We start from the raw sequence: 16,001 nt of genomic DNA on the forward strand, positions 1-16,001 counted from the left end.
ACCAGCTAACATCATAAGGACCAAATCAAATTCACGCATAACAATATTAACCCTAAATGTAAATGGACTAAATGCTCCAGTTAAAAGACATAGACTGGTAAATTGGATAGAGTCAAGACCCATCAGTGTGTTTATTCGGGAGACCCATCTCACGTGCAAACGCACGCAGGCTCAAAAAAAAAAGGGATGGAGGAAGATCTACCAAGCAAATGGAAAGCAAAAAATACCAGGGATAACAGACATTGAACCAACAAAGATCGAAAGAGACAAAGAAGGTCATTACTTAATAGTAAAGGGTTCAGTTAACAATAAGAGCTAACTATCCTAAATATATATGCACCAAATACAGGAGCTCCCAGATTCATAAAGCGAGTCCTTAGAGACCTACAAAGAAACGTAGACTCCCACACAGTAATAATGGGAGACTTTAACACCCTACTGCCAATATTAGGCAGATCAACGAGACAGAAGGATAACAAGGATACCCAGGACCTGAATTCAGCCCTGCAACAAGCAGACTTAATAGACATCTACAGAACTCTCCACCCTAAATCAACAGAATATACATTCTTCTCAGCACCACATCGCACTTATTCTAAAATTGACCACCTAATTGGAAGTAAAGCACTCCTCAGCAATTGTAAAAGAACAGAAATCACAACCAACTGTCTCTCAGACCAATCAAATTAAAACTCAGGATTAAGGGACTCACTCAAAACTGCACAACTATAGGGAAACTGAACAACTTGCTCCTGAACGACTACTGGGTAAATAATGAAATGAAGGTAGAAATAAAGATGTTATTTGAAACCAATGAGAACAAAGACACAACGTACCAGAATTTCTGGGACACATTTAAAGCTGTGTGTAGAGGGAAATTTATAGCACTAAATGCCCACAAAAGAAAGCAGGAAAGATCTAAAATTGACACCCTAACATCACAATTAAAAGAACTACAGAAGTAAGAGCAAACAAATTCAAAAGCTAGCAGAAGGCAAGAAATAACTAAGATCAGAGCAGAACTGAAGGAGATAGAGACACAAAAAACCCTTCAAAAAATCAATGAATCCAGGAGTTGGTTTTTTGAAAAGATCAACAAAATTGATAGACTGCTAGCAAGAGTAATAAAGAAGAAAAGAGAGAAGAAACAAATAGACACAATAAAAAAATGATAAAGGGGATATCACCACCAATCCCGTAGAAATACAAATTACCATCAGAGAATACTATAAACACCTCTATGCAAATAAACTAGAAAATCTAGAAGAAATGGATAAATTCCTGGACACATACACCCTCCCAAGACTAAACCAGGAAGAAGTTGAATCTCTGAATAGACCAATAACAAGCTCTGAAATTGAGGCAATAATTAATAGCTTACCAAAGAAAGAAAGTCCAGGACCAGACGGATTCACAGCCGAATTCTACCAGAGGTACAAAGAGGAGCTGGTACTATTCCTTCTGAAATTTCTAATCAATAGAAAAAGACGGAATCCTCCCTAACTCATTTTATAAGACCAACATCATCCTGATACCAAAGTCTGGCAGAGGCACGACAAAAAAAGAGAATTTTAGACCAATATCCCTGATAAACATTGATGCAAAAATCCTTAATAATATACTGGTAAACCAAATCCAGCAGCACATCAATAAGCCTATCCACCACGATCAAGTTGGCTTCATCCCTGGAATGCAAGGCTGGTTGAACATATGCAAATCAATAAACATAATCCATCACGTAAACAGAACCAATGACAAAAACCACGAGTATCTCAATAGATGCAGAAAAGGCCTTCAACAAAATTCAACAACTCTTCATGCTAAAAATTCTCAATAAACTAAGTATTGACAGAACATATCTCAAAATAATATGAGTTATTTATGACAAACCCACAGCCAATATCATACTGAATAGGCAAAACCTGGAAGCATTCCCTTTGAAAACTGACACAAGACAAGGATGTCCTCTCTTACCACTCCTATTCAACGTAGTGTTGGAAATTCTGGCCAGGGCAATCAGGCAAGGGAAACAAATAAAGGGTATTCAATTAGGAAATGAGGAAGTCAAATTGTCCCTTTTTTCAGATGACATGATTATATATTTAGAAAACCCCATTGAATCAGCCCCAAATCTCCTTAAGCTGATAAGCAACTTCAGCAAAGTCTCAGGATACAAAATCAATGTGCAAAAATCACAAGCATTCCTATACTCCAATAACAGACAAATAGAGAGCCAAATCATGAGTGAACTCCCATTCACAATTGCTACAAAGAGAATAAAATACCTAGGAATCCAACTTACAAGGGATGTGAAGGACCTCTTCAAGGAGAATTACAAAGCACTGCTCAATGAAATAAAAGAGGACAAAAACAAATGGAAGAATATTTTGTGCTCATGGATAGGAAGAATCAGTATCGTGAAAATGGCCATACTGCCCAAAGTAATTTATAGATTCAATGCCATCCCCATCAAGCTACCAATGACTTTCTTCACAGATTTGGAAAAAACTACTTTAAAGTTCATATGGAACCAAAAAAGAGCCTCCGTTGCCAAAACAATCCTAAGCAAAAAGAACAAAGCTGGAGGCATCACGCTACCTGACTTCAAATTATATTACAAAGCTACAGTAACCAAAACAGCATGGTACAGTACCAAAACAGATATATAGACCAATGGAACAGAACAGAGCCCTCAGAAACACCACCACACATCTACAACCATATGATCTTTGACAAACCTGACAAAAACAAGAAATGGGGAAAGAATTCCCTATTTAATAAATGCTGCTGGGAAAACTAGCTAGCCATATGTAGAAAGCTGAAACTGCATCCCTTCCTTACACCTTATACAAAAATTAATTCAAGATGGATTAAAGACTTAAATGTTAGACCTAAAACCATAAAAACCGTAGAAGAAAACCTAGGCAATACCATTCAGGACATAGGGGATGGGCAAGGACTTCATGACTAAAACACCAAAAGCAATGGCAACAAAAGCCAAAATAGACAAATGGGAACTAACTAAACTAAAGAACCTCTGCATGACAAAAGAAACTACCATCAGAGTGAACAGGCAACCTACAGAACGGTAGAAAATTTCTGCAATCTACCCATCTGACAAAGAGCTAATATCCAGAATCTACAAAGAACTCAAACAAATTTACAAGAGAAAAACAAACAACTCCATCAAAAAGTGGGCAAAGGATATGAACAAGACACTTCTCAAAAGAAGACATCTATGCAGCCAACAGACACATGAAAAAATGTTCATCATCACTGGTCATCAGAGAAATGCAAATCAAAATCACAATGAGATACCATCTCACGCCAGTTAGAATGGCAATCACTAAAAAGCCAGGAAACAACAGATACTGGAGAGGATGTGGAGAAACAGGAATGCTTTTGCACTGTTGCTGGGAGTGTAAATGAGTTCAAGCATCGTGGAAGACAGTGTGGTGATTCCTCAAGGATCTAGAACTAAAATTACCATTTGACCCAGCAATCCCATTATTGAGTATATACCCAAAGGATTATAAATCATGCTACTATAAAGACACATGCACATGTATGTTTATTGCGGCAGTATTCTCAATAGCAAAGATTTGGAACCAACCCAAATGTCCATCAATAATAGACTGGATTAAGAAAACGTGGCATATATACACCATGAAATACTATGCAGCCATAAAAAAGGATGAGTTCATGTCCTTTGTATGGACATGTATGAAGCTGGAAACCATTATTCTCAACAAACTATCACAAGGACAGAAAACCAAAGACTGCATGTTCTCACTCATAGGTGGGAATTGAACAATGAGATCACTTGAACACAGGGCAGGGAACATCACACACCGGGGCCTGTTGGGGGGTTGGAGGTTGGGGGAAGGATAGCATTAAGAGAAATACCTAATGTCAATGATGAGTTGATGGGTGCAGCAAACCACCACGGCACATGTATACCTATGTATCAAACCTGCATGTTGTGCATATATACCCTAGAACTTAAAGTATAATAAAAAATACAAATTTAAAAAATTGAACAGATGGGAACTTATGGGATAGTGGGATGGACTGGGGTGTTGAGCACATCCAGGAAAGCCTCCAGATGCCTGTGACTCTGGCTTTTCATTCAGAGGTTCTGCCCGTGCATAGACTAGAATTGGCATGCCATCAGGCAAACATTTATTGAGCCCTGCATGTTCTGGTCACTGGGTTAGGTAGTGGGTTTACAGAGACATATGTATATGAAAAGGTACTGTACTCAAGGGCTTAGAGTCTAATAGAGGAATGTGTGGGGCGATTTATGTTGGACCATCTATGGTAGCTTTTGCTGAATAGAAGTAGTCACTTGGAGTCACTTTTCAATTTCTTAGCTCTACCTCTTGGCTGAATTAGTATCTATTTTAGTCAAAGAACAGTAAATAAAATATTATAGTTTTCTGTTACATTGGGGTAAAAAGAAGAAAAAAGTGATGGTTTGTATCAAACAAGATATATTATGACCTATTTCTCATAGTTTGAAACCAAAAATGTTTATTCCCAGGTTATATTATAATTTAAATTCCTAGTCTAGGTGAATTGCAAAGTTTTAAGAAATTTTATATATATATACAATTTCTTAATTATATTTCCATAATTAAATTTATATAATTATAAATTTATCTTAATTATATTTATATAATTTATATAATTGTATGAATATAATATATATATTTATTATATATATAAATATTTTGAGATGGAGTTTCACTCTTGTTGCCCAGGCTGGAGTGCAATAGTGCGATCTTGGCTCACTGCAACCTCTGCCTCCTGGGTTCAAGTGATTTTCCTGCCTCAGCCTCCCGAATAGCTGGGATTACAGGCATGCGCCAACACGCCAGGCTAATTTTGTATTTTTAGTAGAGAAGGGGTTTCTCCATGTTGGTCAGGCTGGTCTGAAACTCCCAACCTCAGGTGATCCACCCGCCTCGGCCTCCCAAAGTGCTGGAATTACAGGCGTGAGCCACCATGCCCAGCCAAATTATATTTGAATCTCTAAAGGATTATAAAATTTTAGGTGCCAAGGACTTACAACCATTGTCTAAATACTTTATTTTGGAGAAAGTAATTGAAAAAGGAATATAAATGGAAAAGCAATTCCAGAAAAGTTGGCCCAAGAAGAATCCTCAAACACAGGCATTGATAGGGAACTATCTGGGGGTGGAGGTGGTGGATATTGATGCTTACTTCTATTTGAATGAAGTGCTATTACCACCTCAATGCTTACTACAGTAAAAATGATGCATATGGGTCAAAGGATCAAGAGAAAATGTAACATTCTAATTGTCATAATGTTTTTCCCACTTAAATTTAATGTGTCTTGGTGGTAGTTGGCTAAACTTTATGCTTAACATCAAAATAAAATCCCAACTACTGGCAAAAGATATCATTACCTATCCTTCTGATTTATTTATAAATATGAGGTCAGTCTATTCTTTGTTCTTTTTTCCTGAACATTATTTTCTTCCTAGCAAATATGTATTTGCATTTCTGGTTAATAGTATACTAATTCATTGTTTTTAATAAATGCATTATTGAAACATTTGAACAAACAGTGAATATTCCATTAGCCAAACTTTGAGTTTATAAAACACTGAGATAAAAAGGGACATGGCTTTATTTTAATATCTATTTAAATTGCATATAAAACCTTATTCTTTCATTGCTGCGACTATACATACTTTAGGCTTTTAAGTGTGCAACCATCTGGAACTATTTTCATGCCAGATGTATCAGAAAAGAACCACTGTGCGGCAGGCTTACTCATCCTCGGGTGTTCTGACCTTGAAGAAAAAGCATCACTTTATTGCTTTAGCTGAAGTCTAGACTGTGATCCCCTGGTCTAAAATATGCTTGGGTCCATGAATCTTCAGAACACAATCACATTTTGTGAAGGGAAGAATGGAAGATTCACTTATGATTAAAGGACAAGAAGACCAGTTCCACACACTAATCGAATCATGGTATAAATATGATTTATTTGGTGTATTTTTTCAGTGACATCACAGGTGAGCAGAAAATAGATAAACTCTAGTCCAAAAGTGCATTCTGCAAAAAAAGTATGTTTTGAGATCAAACACCCACTTGTATTCATTGCATGTCAGGGTTCTAGGTACAGTGCACAATGAAGCCATGCTTCCTGCCTACCAGAAGCTTTCAGTAATATGACATTATTATGTATATTCCCTGAAAAGACATTTTGTACCAAGGCTGTTACATCTCAATCCCAGTCAGTGTCTCTCAGACAGTCTATTACGCCTGGTAATTACCCACATTTTCTCCTTCCAAATAGATGTTTTAATTAGTGGATTTAAAGATTGTAAAAGTGTTTGGGCTGGTTTCTCCTTATGTCTGTGTCAATGCTGAGAAAGAAACATCTCTTCTTCCCTTTCTTGCTTCTTTCCTTGGCTTTTCATTTCCTGTGAATTAAACCAATATTTATCCAGCAGACACCCCATCTATATGTCTCCAACACTCTCCAGTTGTTAATCTCTTCTCCATTTGGGGAAAGAAAACTCAGCCCACTTATGAACAAATGCAGAAGAAATTTCATTATACACTCACCCACAGCCTAAAGACTAGATTCAGTAAGACAAGAGTGGGTGTGGGAATCTGTACTTTTAGTAGCCCTACAGGAAACTGTGATGTAGGTGCACTGTGGACCTCATTCTAAAAATGAACTAGTGGCTTGAAAGAAATAAAGCAATGTATTCTTTTTTTTTTGTAACTGGAAATTGTGTGAACTATCATAATGTGTGGGTTTTTGGTACTTAAATATATAGTTCTTAGTAATAAGCAGATATAAAAGTGGCTTAAGAGCAACTTATCACAAAACATGAAAATCTTCTGTAAGTTATCATCAATGATAGCCTCTTATGATCAATTGCTACACTTTTTAAATGTGGCAACTGGATTTATTTGTTATTACAAATCTTATTAGTTATATCACTATATTATAACCTAACAGAACTATAATAATAAGAAATATTAATGATCTCCACTTAACTATACATCCTTCCTTCATCTTTCATGCCTTTCTATAGTCTGCTTTTTTTTTCTTTAACTACAAAGGCAGCAAAGAACCTTGTGCCATTTCTTAGTCTAAGTAGAAAGTAGACCTGACAGTTTCAAGTTTTTTACTTTCCAGAGGCCTAAGCTGCTGCGAAAGAAGCTGGATTGCCCTGTTGGAGAGACCGTGTGAAAAGATACGGAGAGACAGAAAGACCTAGAGACTGCATGGAGGAAAATTAAAGAATCCAGCTGACAGAAATCTGTGGCACCAAACATACAACCCCAGTTAGGTTTTCCAGCCAACACCAGCTGTCTAAGCCACCCCAGCTGAGGTATCAGACATGTGAGTACAGAAGCCATTTTGCACATTTCACTCCAGCAGACATCATGTGAAGAGAGATGAATTCTCCACACTGTGTCCTGTCCAGTTTTCTGACACAGGAAACCATGAGAAGTAATAAAATATTTTAAGCCACTTAGTTTTGGTATATAGTTTGTTACACAGTAATAAATAACTGAAACAGGAATGAATTCAGTTACCATTGTTTCACTTTTTAAACTAATATTTTAAAATGAGAAAACATTAAGACCATCTCAAATGGCTATAGAATTCTTAACTAGAAGCACCTATTTTTAATGCCAAGAACTGGGTCATTCAGGTCTATATAGCTTTTCCTGTTGCTTCTCAATAATCTTATTTCTTCCTCTAGAGAAAGGTATAAATTTTTAAAAGTCATTCTCTTAGGAGGAGGCATTTTGGATGGATGCCAGTATGCATAACTCTAGGTATAAATTGTAAAGCATTTGAGAGGAATTAGTGAGCCATATATAAACTTCAAGATATCTCCCCTAAGTATTGCTTCACACACTGGGCTTTTGCTAAATATTGAGTGACAGAATATTAGACAAGAATTTGATCTGGAGTGCAATTTGTCTATTACACCACTTAACACTAAGCAGTTTACTTTAATAGTCATCTGAACAAGGAGAAGAGTTGTATCCTCTCAGGGCTTTGAGTACAAGTTGAGGAGGCTGTCAAGAATAACAGCCTGAACAGAGGACATTTCCACCCCGCTTAACTTGTGTCAAGAGAATGAATGGAAGGAGGAAAGGCCATGATTCTCTGTAAGAAATAATTTTGCATCTGCTCTCCCACTAGAGAAATGGATAATCAAGCCTTATTGTCTTCACCATCAGGCACGGCAACACTGATTTTAACAACCCCCACAATCCAAATCTTGGAACGGTCACAACCAGAAATTAACCTAGGGCATACACTTTTTTTTCTTCAACAAAATATCTATGGTAAAAATAAATAAATAAATAAATAAAAAATAAAAAAAAACTTATCTTGAGCAGAATTACTTCATGGGATGCTCTCTAAATTATCTGTTTACAAAATAGACATCTACATAACTGCAATATTTAAATTGCTGTAGGATCTCATCCCTAAGCCAGTTAAATGTTAGGAACTCATTGTGAAAATTACCTTCACTTTTATTGTCTGTTGTGAAATACTGTGTTGGCACTAGGGAGCAGGATAAATTGTCCATACCAAATCTAAATTAAGAAAACAATATTATCTTCGCATAAGAGGTAGTATATAGTAATGATTAAGAGGTCAGGTTCTGGAGTCAGATTTTCTGACTTGAATTCTGGTCTCGTCTCATAGTAGCCATGCTACCTGTGAAAAGTTACTTCTATCTCTCTAGGCTTCACCTTTCTATTGGGAAAAATGGAAATAAAAATGGCATCAACTTCATAGAGCTTCTGTGGGGATTAAATGAGAATAAACTTTGTAGAATGCTTAGCCTAATACCTGGCACAGAGTAAAAGGTCAACAAATGTTAGCTATTTCTAGTCCCTATTATGGAAGATGTATATCCAACTCACTACCAGGTGTTAAATTATTAAGGTAAAAATTACAAAAAAGGCAAAATCAAATCAAATACATGTTTGACTTCACAAAAATCACTACTGGATCCATCAAGAGACCATTTCTACTGATTTTCTAATTAGTATTAAGGTGTCAGTATTAATAATCAAAGATATGCAATATCCTTATAAAGTTTAATCTGTAATCAACTCCTACTCACAGATTCAAAGGCCAAAGAAAAATCAATAAATCACACAAAGTAATTAAAATGGATTGCAAAGTGATATAGAAAACAAGTCTTTCCTGATCTTTCTGTAGAATCTATGACCTGAGAAGACAGTAGAAATGACATGTTCTTAGAAGAGTTGAGGAACTAAACCTTTTGAATGGATTGTTACTTTATGTAAAGGCTTCATAATTTAGTGGCATAAAACGGTTGGCGTTCAAAAAGTGGCATAGACTGTGCCCTGAATAGAATCAGAAGAGAAGATTGTCTACAGATCTCATAGAGGTCAACTCATTGTCAAAAATTTAAGTATGAAATTTAGAGTTGTCTTTGACCTATTCCAGGTCCTGGAAATGCTACTACTTACATTAAAGAGTAAGCCAGGGAGAGGTAAGATTATGCCAGGGTACACATGGCTGCCATAAGCAACATGCTCTTGGGTCAAATACCTTCAACCAGCCAGACTTGAGCTATGAGGAGCATCTCAAATGTAGAAGATGGAAAAGAAGTGAGTGGGGAAAAGTCAATGAAGTCAATAACATCTTTATGAGATTCCTTCTTTATGGGTGTTCTGGAGAAACCATGAGAACCATAAACAGGTTATTAAATATCCATACCTCTTGGCACCAAGTAAAATGATTTTTGGTATTATATAGAAATAAACATTTTGGCCTCTCTAAAGCATTTACCAGAATTAATTAAAATAGTTCATATGTTGGAAATATCATATTCATCTAGTGTCTAAGATGGTTAATGGAGGTTGATAGAGAAAGAAATGTGGAATAAACCAAATAAAATTTTAGCAAGTACATTCAGGGACTTAGCTTACAAATTTTTGATGGTCTAAGTCCAAGGCTTCATAAACTGAAGAATACAAAATAATACAGTAGTGACTAGAAAGGATACTAGTGTATCTAAATGCCAAGTCATATTATTTCTGTAGTATATTTTGAGTGCATCTTACGTGTAGGATCAACTGCACTAACATTTAGATTAGGCTCATTATATTAAATGCAACTTATGCCAATATTAAGCTACATTCTCTCTAGGTGGATTGGGTCTTCTTGTTTTTTGCCTTGTGTCTCACTTTATGCCACATTCATATAGGCCAAAATTTATTAGGTGCGATTTGCTAACATTCATATAATTAATAGTTCCTAAGCACAAGCAAAAAAAATGTCCACTCCCCCACCAAGCAAATTATCACTGAAATGTTTACTGGGTTTCTTTACTTGCAATGACTTCTGTTGTTGTTTTTAGTCCACAATTAGTTACCTTCATTTTTAGCACTATTCTAGCTAATTCATATCTGAAAAGAAACAGTGTCAAGGAAGAAATCAACTTAAATGGAACTATCCTCCAGCTGTCTACCATGCACTAGCACTAGAAATAGAAAATAAAACTTGGTTGAAAATGAATTCTGGCATGGTTCCCTCTCTTTTAAAACTTGGCATAAAATATGATTTGGGGGAATAGATGCACATTTTGCGAAGATAGCAGGTTATTTTGGTATCTTGTGGGTGGGCAAAACAAACCACAATCATTTCTAGAAGGGCTTCAACTCATGAAGATGGATAAAATGATCCTGTTCCCAATTAACCACTAAAAGAAACACAGATGATTACATTGTCTTTATTATTCACTGGGGAGCTGGGTGGTTGGAATTCTTAGCAAAGGAAAAAGTCCTTGAGCTCTAGGTCACTGAGTGAAATCACTTCGAGGTTTAAAATGGAAAGTTTTTCTTTTTTTCAACTCTATTTGAGGGTAATTGGGCTTGTATCAAAATTGGTAGCATTGTTGGGGAGATGTTATTAAATAGGCAAAGGCTTCTACCCTCCTCCAAGGGACTGTGTTAGTGGTCAATGGGCTGGACAACTGGATGGGTCAAGAGAAGACCCTGCTACCTATAAATTTATTTCAAAATTAAAGTTATTGATGAGTCTGTCCTCTCTTTTACCCCCATTTGATTAAGAGAGCTGGCTCTAAGAATTAACTTTGCGTGTGTGTGTGTGTGTGTGTGTGTGTGAGAGAGAGAGAGAGACACACACACACACACACACACACACAGAGAGTCAGAATTAGAGACGGCTATAGAACAAAGGGCAGCACAGATAGCAACAGGACTCACAAGCCATAATCAGTCATAACAAAATTAGTGGTTAATATTTTTATTAATTATACCTAAAATGGGAGACATTTAGAAGCAACTGTTGCTAATCTGTTCCTAGAGAAGGAAATGTGGAACAAACTGAGCTAATAAACCAAATAAAACTTTAGCAAGTCTATTCAGGGACTTAGCTCATAAATTTTCAATGGCCTAAGTCTAAGGCTTCATAAACTGAAGAATACAAAATAATACAGTAGTGACTAGTGTATCTAAATGATGAGCCAAACTATGTGTTGTTTGGGTATTTGTCTTTTACCCCTTTTGTCTCTCACTCTTTCCTATCAACTTTGACCCCACAGGTCACTCTACAAATGCCATGATATTTCTCAACTTCTTCGTGCTGCCTTAAATTATTGTACTTCCTGCCTCCAATAGCATCCAATGCTATTAACCTAATTCAGACTGTCATCACTTATCACCTGGATTAAAGCAGCATGTCCTAATTGGTCTTTCTAATTCCAGTCTTGTTTCCCTCTAATTCACATTTCAGTCACAGGCATCTTCATAAATTACATATCTAATCATGTCACCTGCTTTTCTTTTAAAATTATTTCCTGCATTTTAAGTATAACTTTTCTAGCATAGCTCACAATAACTTAATTCCTTTGTATTCTATGCTACTGCCACATTGAACTATGCTTCCATCTCTGAAAGGCGAACACCTTCTGTATCTATGTTTTTTCCATATGCCTGGGATTTTATTTATACATAGAATCTAAGCCCTGAGAGAACAGGGAACTTAGTGAATGTATTCACTATGGTATTCCCATTTTCTGAGCTCCTAGAGGAATGCTTAGCTCATAGTAGATACTCAATAACAGTCTGGTAAGTGTGCCAACTAAATGAATGAATGATCAACTGTATTAGCTTAACTAATGTTAAGTTGAGCCAGTTCTCTTAGAGAAGAAGTTATTATCTGTTGCAGGCTGAAAAATACCCCAATGATGTCCACATCATATTTCCTGGAACCTACGAATATGTGGTCTTATTTGGGAGAAGGAAATTTGCAGATATAATTTAGTTAAGGATCTTGAGACGGGGAGTTATTCTGGATTTTCTGAGTGGGCTCCATGTAATCACATAAGTCTTTATAAACGGGAGACAGAAAGTTAAAGACAGAAGATGCTGGGTTTGAGGATAGAGGAAGAGGCCATGAACCAAAGGATGCAGGCAGCTTCTGGACGCTGGAAAGCACAAGACAGGAGATTCTTCCTGGAACCTCCAGAACGAATGCAGCCTAATAGATTCATTTTAGACAGCTAACCCCAAGAACATAACATAATACAGTAGTTTTCCCTTATCTGAGGGAAATATGATCCAAGACCCCCCAGTGGATGCCTGAAACCATGGATAGTACCAAACCCTATATACAGAGTCATCCTTTGGTATCTATGAGGGATTAGCATGTATCTGTATGTGTCTCACGAAAGTTAGGGTCAATAAAGATTCTAATCGCATTTTCTTATTAAACATGAGCTTGAGCATTTATCTTTTCAAGTACAAACTGCCACACCAATATATTCAGTAATATATTATCAATAACATATTGTAATATATTCAGTAATATATTATCAGTAACACATTGTGATAATCTGTAACAAACATTTCCCAGTGGGCCTCTAAAACAAGCAAATAGCATCACTGTCTTTTTTGACCCAGGAGCCTACATGCCAAGGTAAAATCTTCCCTAATGCATGCAGCCAGCCAAGGGCAAAAGTAGGATTGCGACTCCTGGTCACCAATTTGTACAATGATATCTTGCTGTGATGACTTCTGATGCCCCAGAAAGCCAGGTAATTGTTTTATTTGGCAGTGCTATTCCTGCAGACATTGCCCTTTCATTAATTAATACTCCCCTCCTATATGAGCTGCTAAATTCAAACAGGCCTGAAGAGGGCCTTCATTAAGAAGATCCTTAATCTTTTTCCAATGAACCAGCCTGGATTTGGGGTCAGGTAAGAATGTTCAGCTAAGCCACAGCCAAAAAAAAAGACACTATACACATTCTAGAGCTGCCCACTTACTTGGCCTGATAGCCTACTATCTGTTGCACCCTATGACCTAAGTTGGCATTCCAACTGAGGCCTGTAGATCTCTAGGCTGCCTCAAAAGAAGAAGTGATGAAGAATGCTTCTGTCAATCCAGGTCCTGTTCCAAAATTAGGTTGATTCCAAAACCTGAAGAAACAGAGCTATTCCTCAGTATCCATGGAAATTGGTTCCAGTACCTTCCATGGACACTGAAATCTGTACAAGCTCAAGTCCCTGGTATAAAATGGCATAGTATTCACATATAACCTATGTAGACCCTCCTGTATACTTTAAATTATCTCTAGATTACTTATAATACCTAATACAATGTAAATGCTATGCAAATAGTTGTTATATGGTATTGTTTAGAGAATAATAATAAGGGTAAAAAGTCTGTACATGTTCAGTGCAGATGCATGTTTTTCTGGATATTTTCAATTCATGGTTGGTTGGAGTCATGGATGTGGAATGCACAAATACAGAGGCTGGCTGTACTATATTTTTCCTATACATATCAATGATAAAGTTTAATTTATAAGTTGAGCGTAGTAAGAGATGAACAACAATAATAAAATAGAACAATTATATCAATATGTCAGCATCAATACTCTTGTGCTTTGGCACCATTAGATTATTAAGTCAAATAAGAGTTACTCAAATGCAAGCACTGCGATATTGGGACAGTTGATCTGATATCCAAGGTGGCCACTATATTACTAACAGGAGGGTAGCGTATGCAGTGTGAATAGTATGGACAAAGGGATGACTCATGTCCTAGACAGGATGGAGTGGAACAATGTGAGATTTCATCACACTACTTAGAATGGGATGCAATTTTAAATGTATGAATTGTTTATTTCTGGAATTTTCCATTTACAATTTTTTAACCATGGTGGACCACAGGTAACTGAAACTATAGAAAGCGCAACCATGGATAAGGGGGAACAACTATACATTTGTGTTTTTTTAAGCCATTAAGCTTGTGGTACCCTGTTACAGCAGCAATAGGAAACCAATACATCATCCCCGTATTTCCAGTGTTCATGTGCCTATATGCAGATATAATGAAAATGCAGAAATATACATAACTGGTTCCACATACAATTCTAAGTGGTTTACAAAAATGTGTATTAAAAAGATAATTTTATTTTTAAACAGAAAAATAACAAAAAAGAATTGCAGACCAGGAGGAAAATTATATAAGAAGAATGAAGCCAGGAATTCAAATTTAAATTATTATCCAAATCACATATTTTCAAGCTTTAAAATTTATAAAAGTGGGCAAAAATTTGTCTATATGCTTTTCTGTAGCCAATGCAAAGAGATATACATAGTGTAAAGCTATATAATATTCAATATTTGGGTCATAAAATAATAAACCATGCTCATGAGAATCACATATTCCTGGCCCTGAGAACAGAGAGAAATTCCTCCAGTAAATCTTCATTTCTCAAAGTAGGCTGAAGGCATAAAAAAGATAATTCAGTAAACGCAAAGAGAGAAAATATCCACTTTAGGCAAGGAAACATCATTTGTTGCACATTTAATGATGTACAGAACACTATAGAGCTAAGGAAAGTGCTAGTTGATAATATAGTCCTTTGTGTTATAATTTTGCAAACTTGCAAACCGTCAGGAATATGTTGAGTAAATCCCCAAATCTTGAGAAAATATATGGACTCATGGAAAGGTGATCCTGGAATGATCTCAAATGCTCTCAGTCATTAATTTAAATTCCCTCTCTTACACTTCCCTCATAATAGTTATGTACCATACAGTATGCAGCTTGATTTGCAGAGAATTACAGTTCAGTGTAGCAGGAATCAACAATCTTTGGGTTTCTCAGTATTTCTGAAATAATCTTAAAAACTGTCTTTTTTCTTTTTTTTAAGACTGAGTCTTGCTCTGTCGCCCAGGCTGGAGTGCAGTGGCGTGATCCTGACTCACTGCAAGTTCCGCCTGCCGGGTTCACGCCATTCTCCTGCCTCAGCCTCCCTAGTAGCTGGGACTACAGACGCCCGCCACCACGCCTAGCTAATTTTTTGTGTTTTTAATAGAGACGGGGTTTCACCGTGTTAGCCAGGACGGTCTCGATCTCCTGACCCCATGATCCACCTGCCTCGGCCTCTCAAAGTGCTGGGATTACAGGCGTGAGCCACCGCGCCCAGCCACTGTCTTTAAATAATAATGCCCCAAGAATGTCTTTTTCATTCTACCTTAACACAGTGGCAGTGGCAAAATGACCGATGTACAAAAAAACTATTTAACGATATAATGAATAAGAGTCGACCTTACTGCCACTCTCATGTTCAGTCACATAAGCATATAACCTCTAAGTAGTTGATTCATATTTTCTTTCTAACCTTGACCTATCTTCCTGAGTTTTCTGTCTAGCTCACTTGACATCACCATTGTCATGTCTGCAGTCACCCTACACTCAATATCTTCCAAACTGAACCTTCACCTGCCTCACCTCAACCATACAAATGTTTCTCTTCGTGACATATCACTTCTTGATAATGCCATCATCAGTTACAAAAGCTTGAACTTTGGAAACCTTGTTTTCCTCTTTGAGACACCACTTTCCTTTTGACCCACAGCTAATCAGCTGATAAATCACAAAGGTGCTTCCTTTGCACAGCCTCAAATCTG

General features: G+C 36.7%; 1 protein-coding gene and 1 long non-coding RNA gene across 5 annotated transcripts in view; one reads left to right on the forward strand and one right to left on the reverse strand.

Annotated features, from left to right (window-relative positions):
• LOC105499423 (uncharacterized) overlaps nucleotides 1-8,466 on the forward strand; it is a 58,056-nt gene extending 49,590 nt beyond the window's left edge. The window contains exon 3 of one of the 3 annotated variants that reach the window (XR_011624978.1): nucleotides 7,187-8,460. This is a non-coding gene — a long non-coding RNA (uncharacterized lncRNA). Of the gene's footprint in view, nucleotides 1-7,186 lie in introns of all 3 variants that reach the window. The other 2 variants (XR_011624980.1, XR_011624979.1) reach the window with 2 other exon arrangements.
• LOC105499424 (RAB3C, member RAS oncogene family) overlaps nucleotides 1-16,001 on the reverse strand; it is a 292,548-nt gene that overhangs the window by 175,008 nt on the left and 101,539 nt on the right. The window lies entirely within an intron of this gene.

The sequence above is a fragment of the Macaca nemestrina genome, chromosome 6 (genome assembly GCF_043159975.1).
Source record: "Macaca nemestrina isolate mMacNem1 chromosome 6, mMacNem.hap1, whole genome shotgun sequence".
Lineage (NCBI taxonomy): Eukaryota > Metazoa > Chordata > Mammalia > Primates > Cercopithecidae > Macaca > Macaca nemestrina.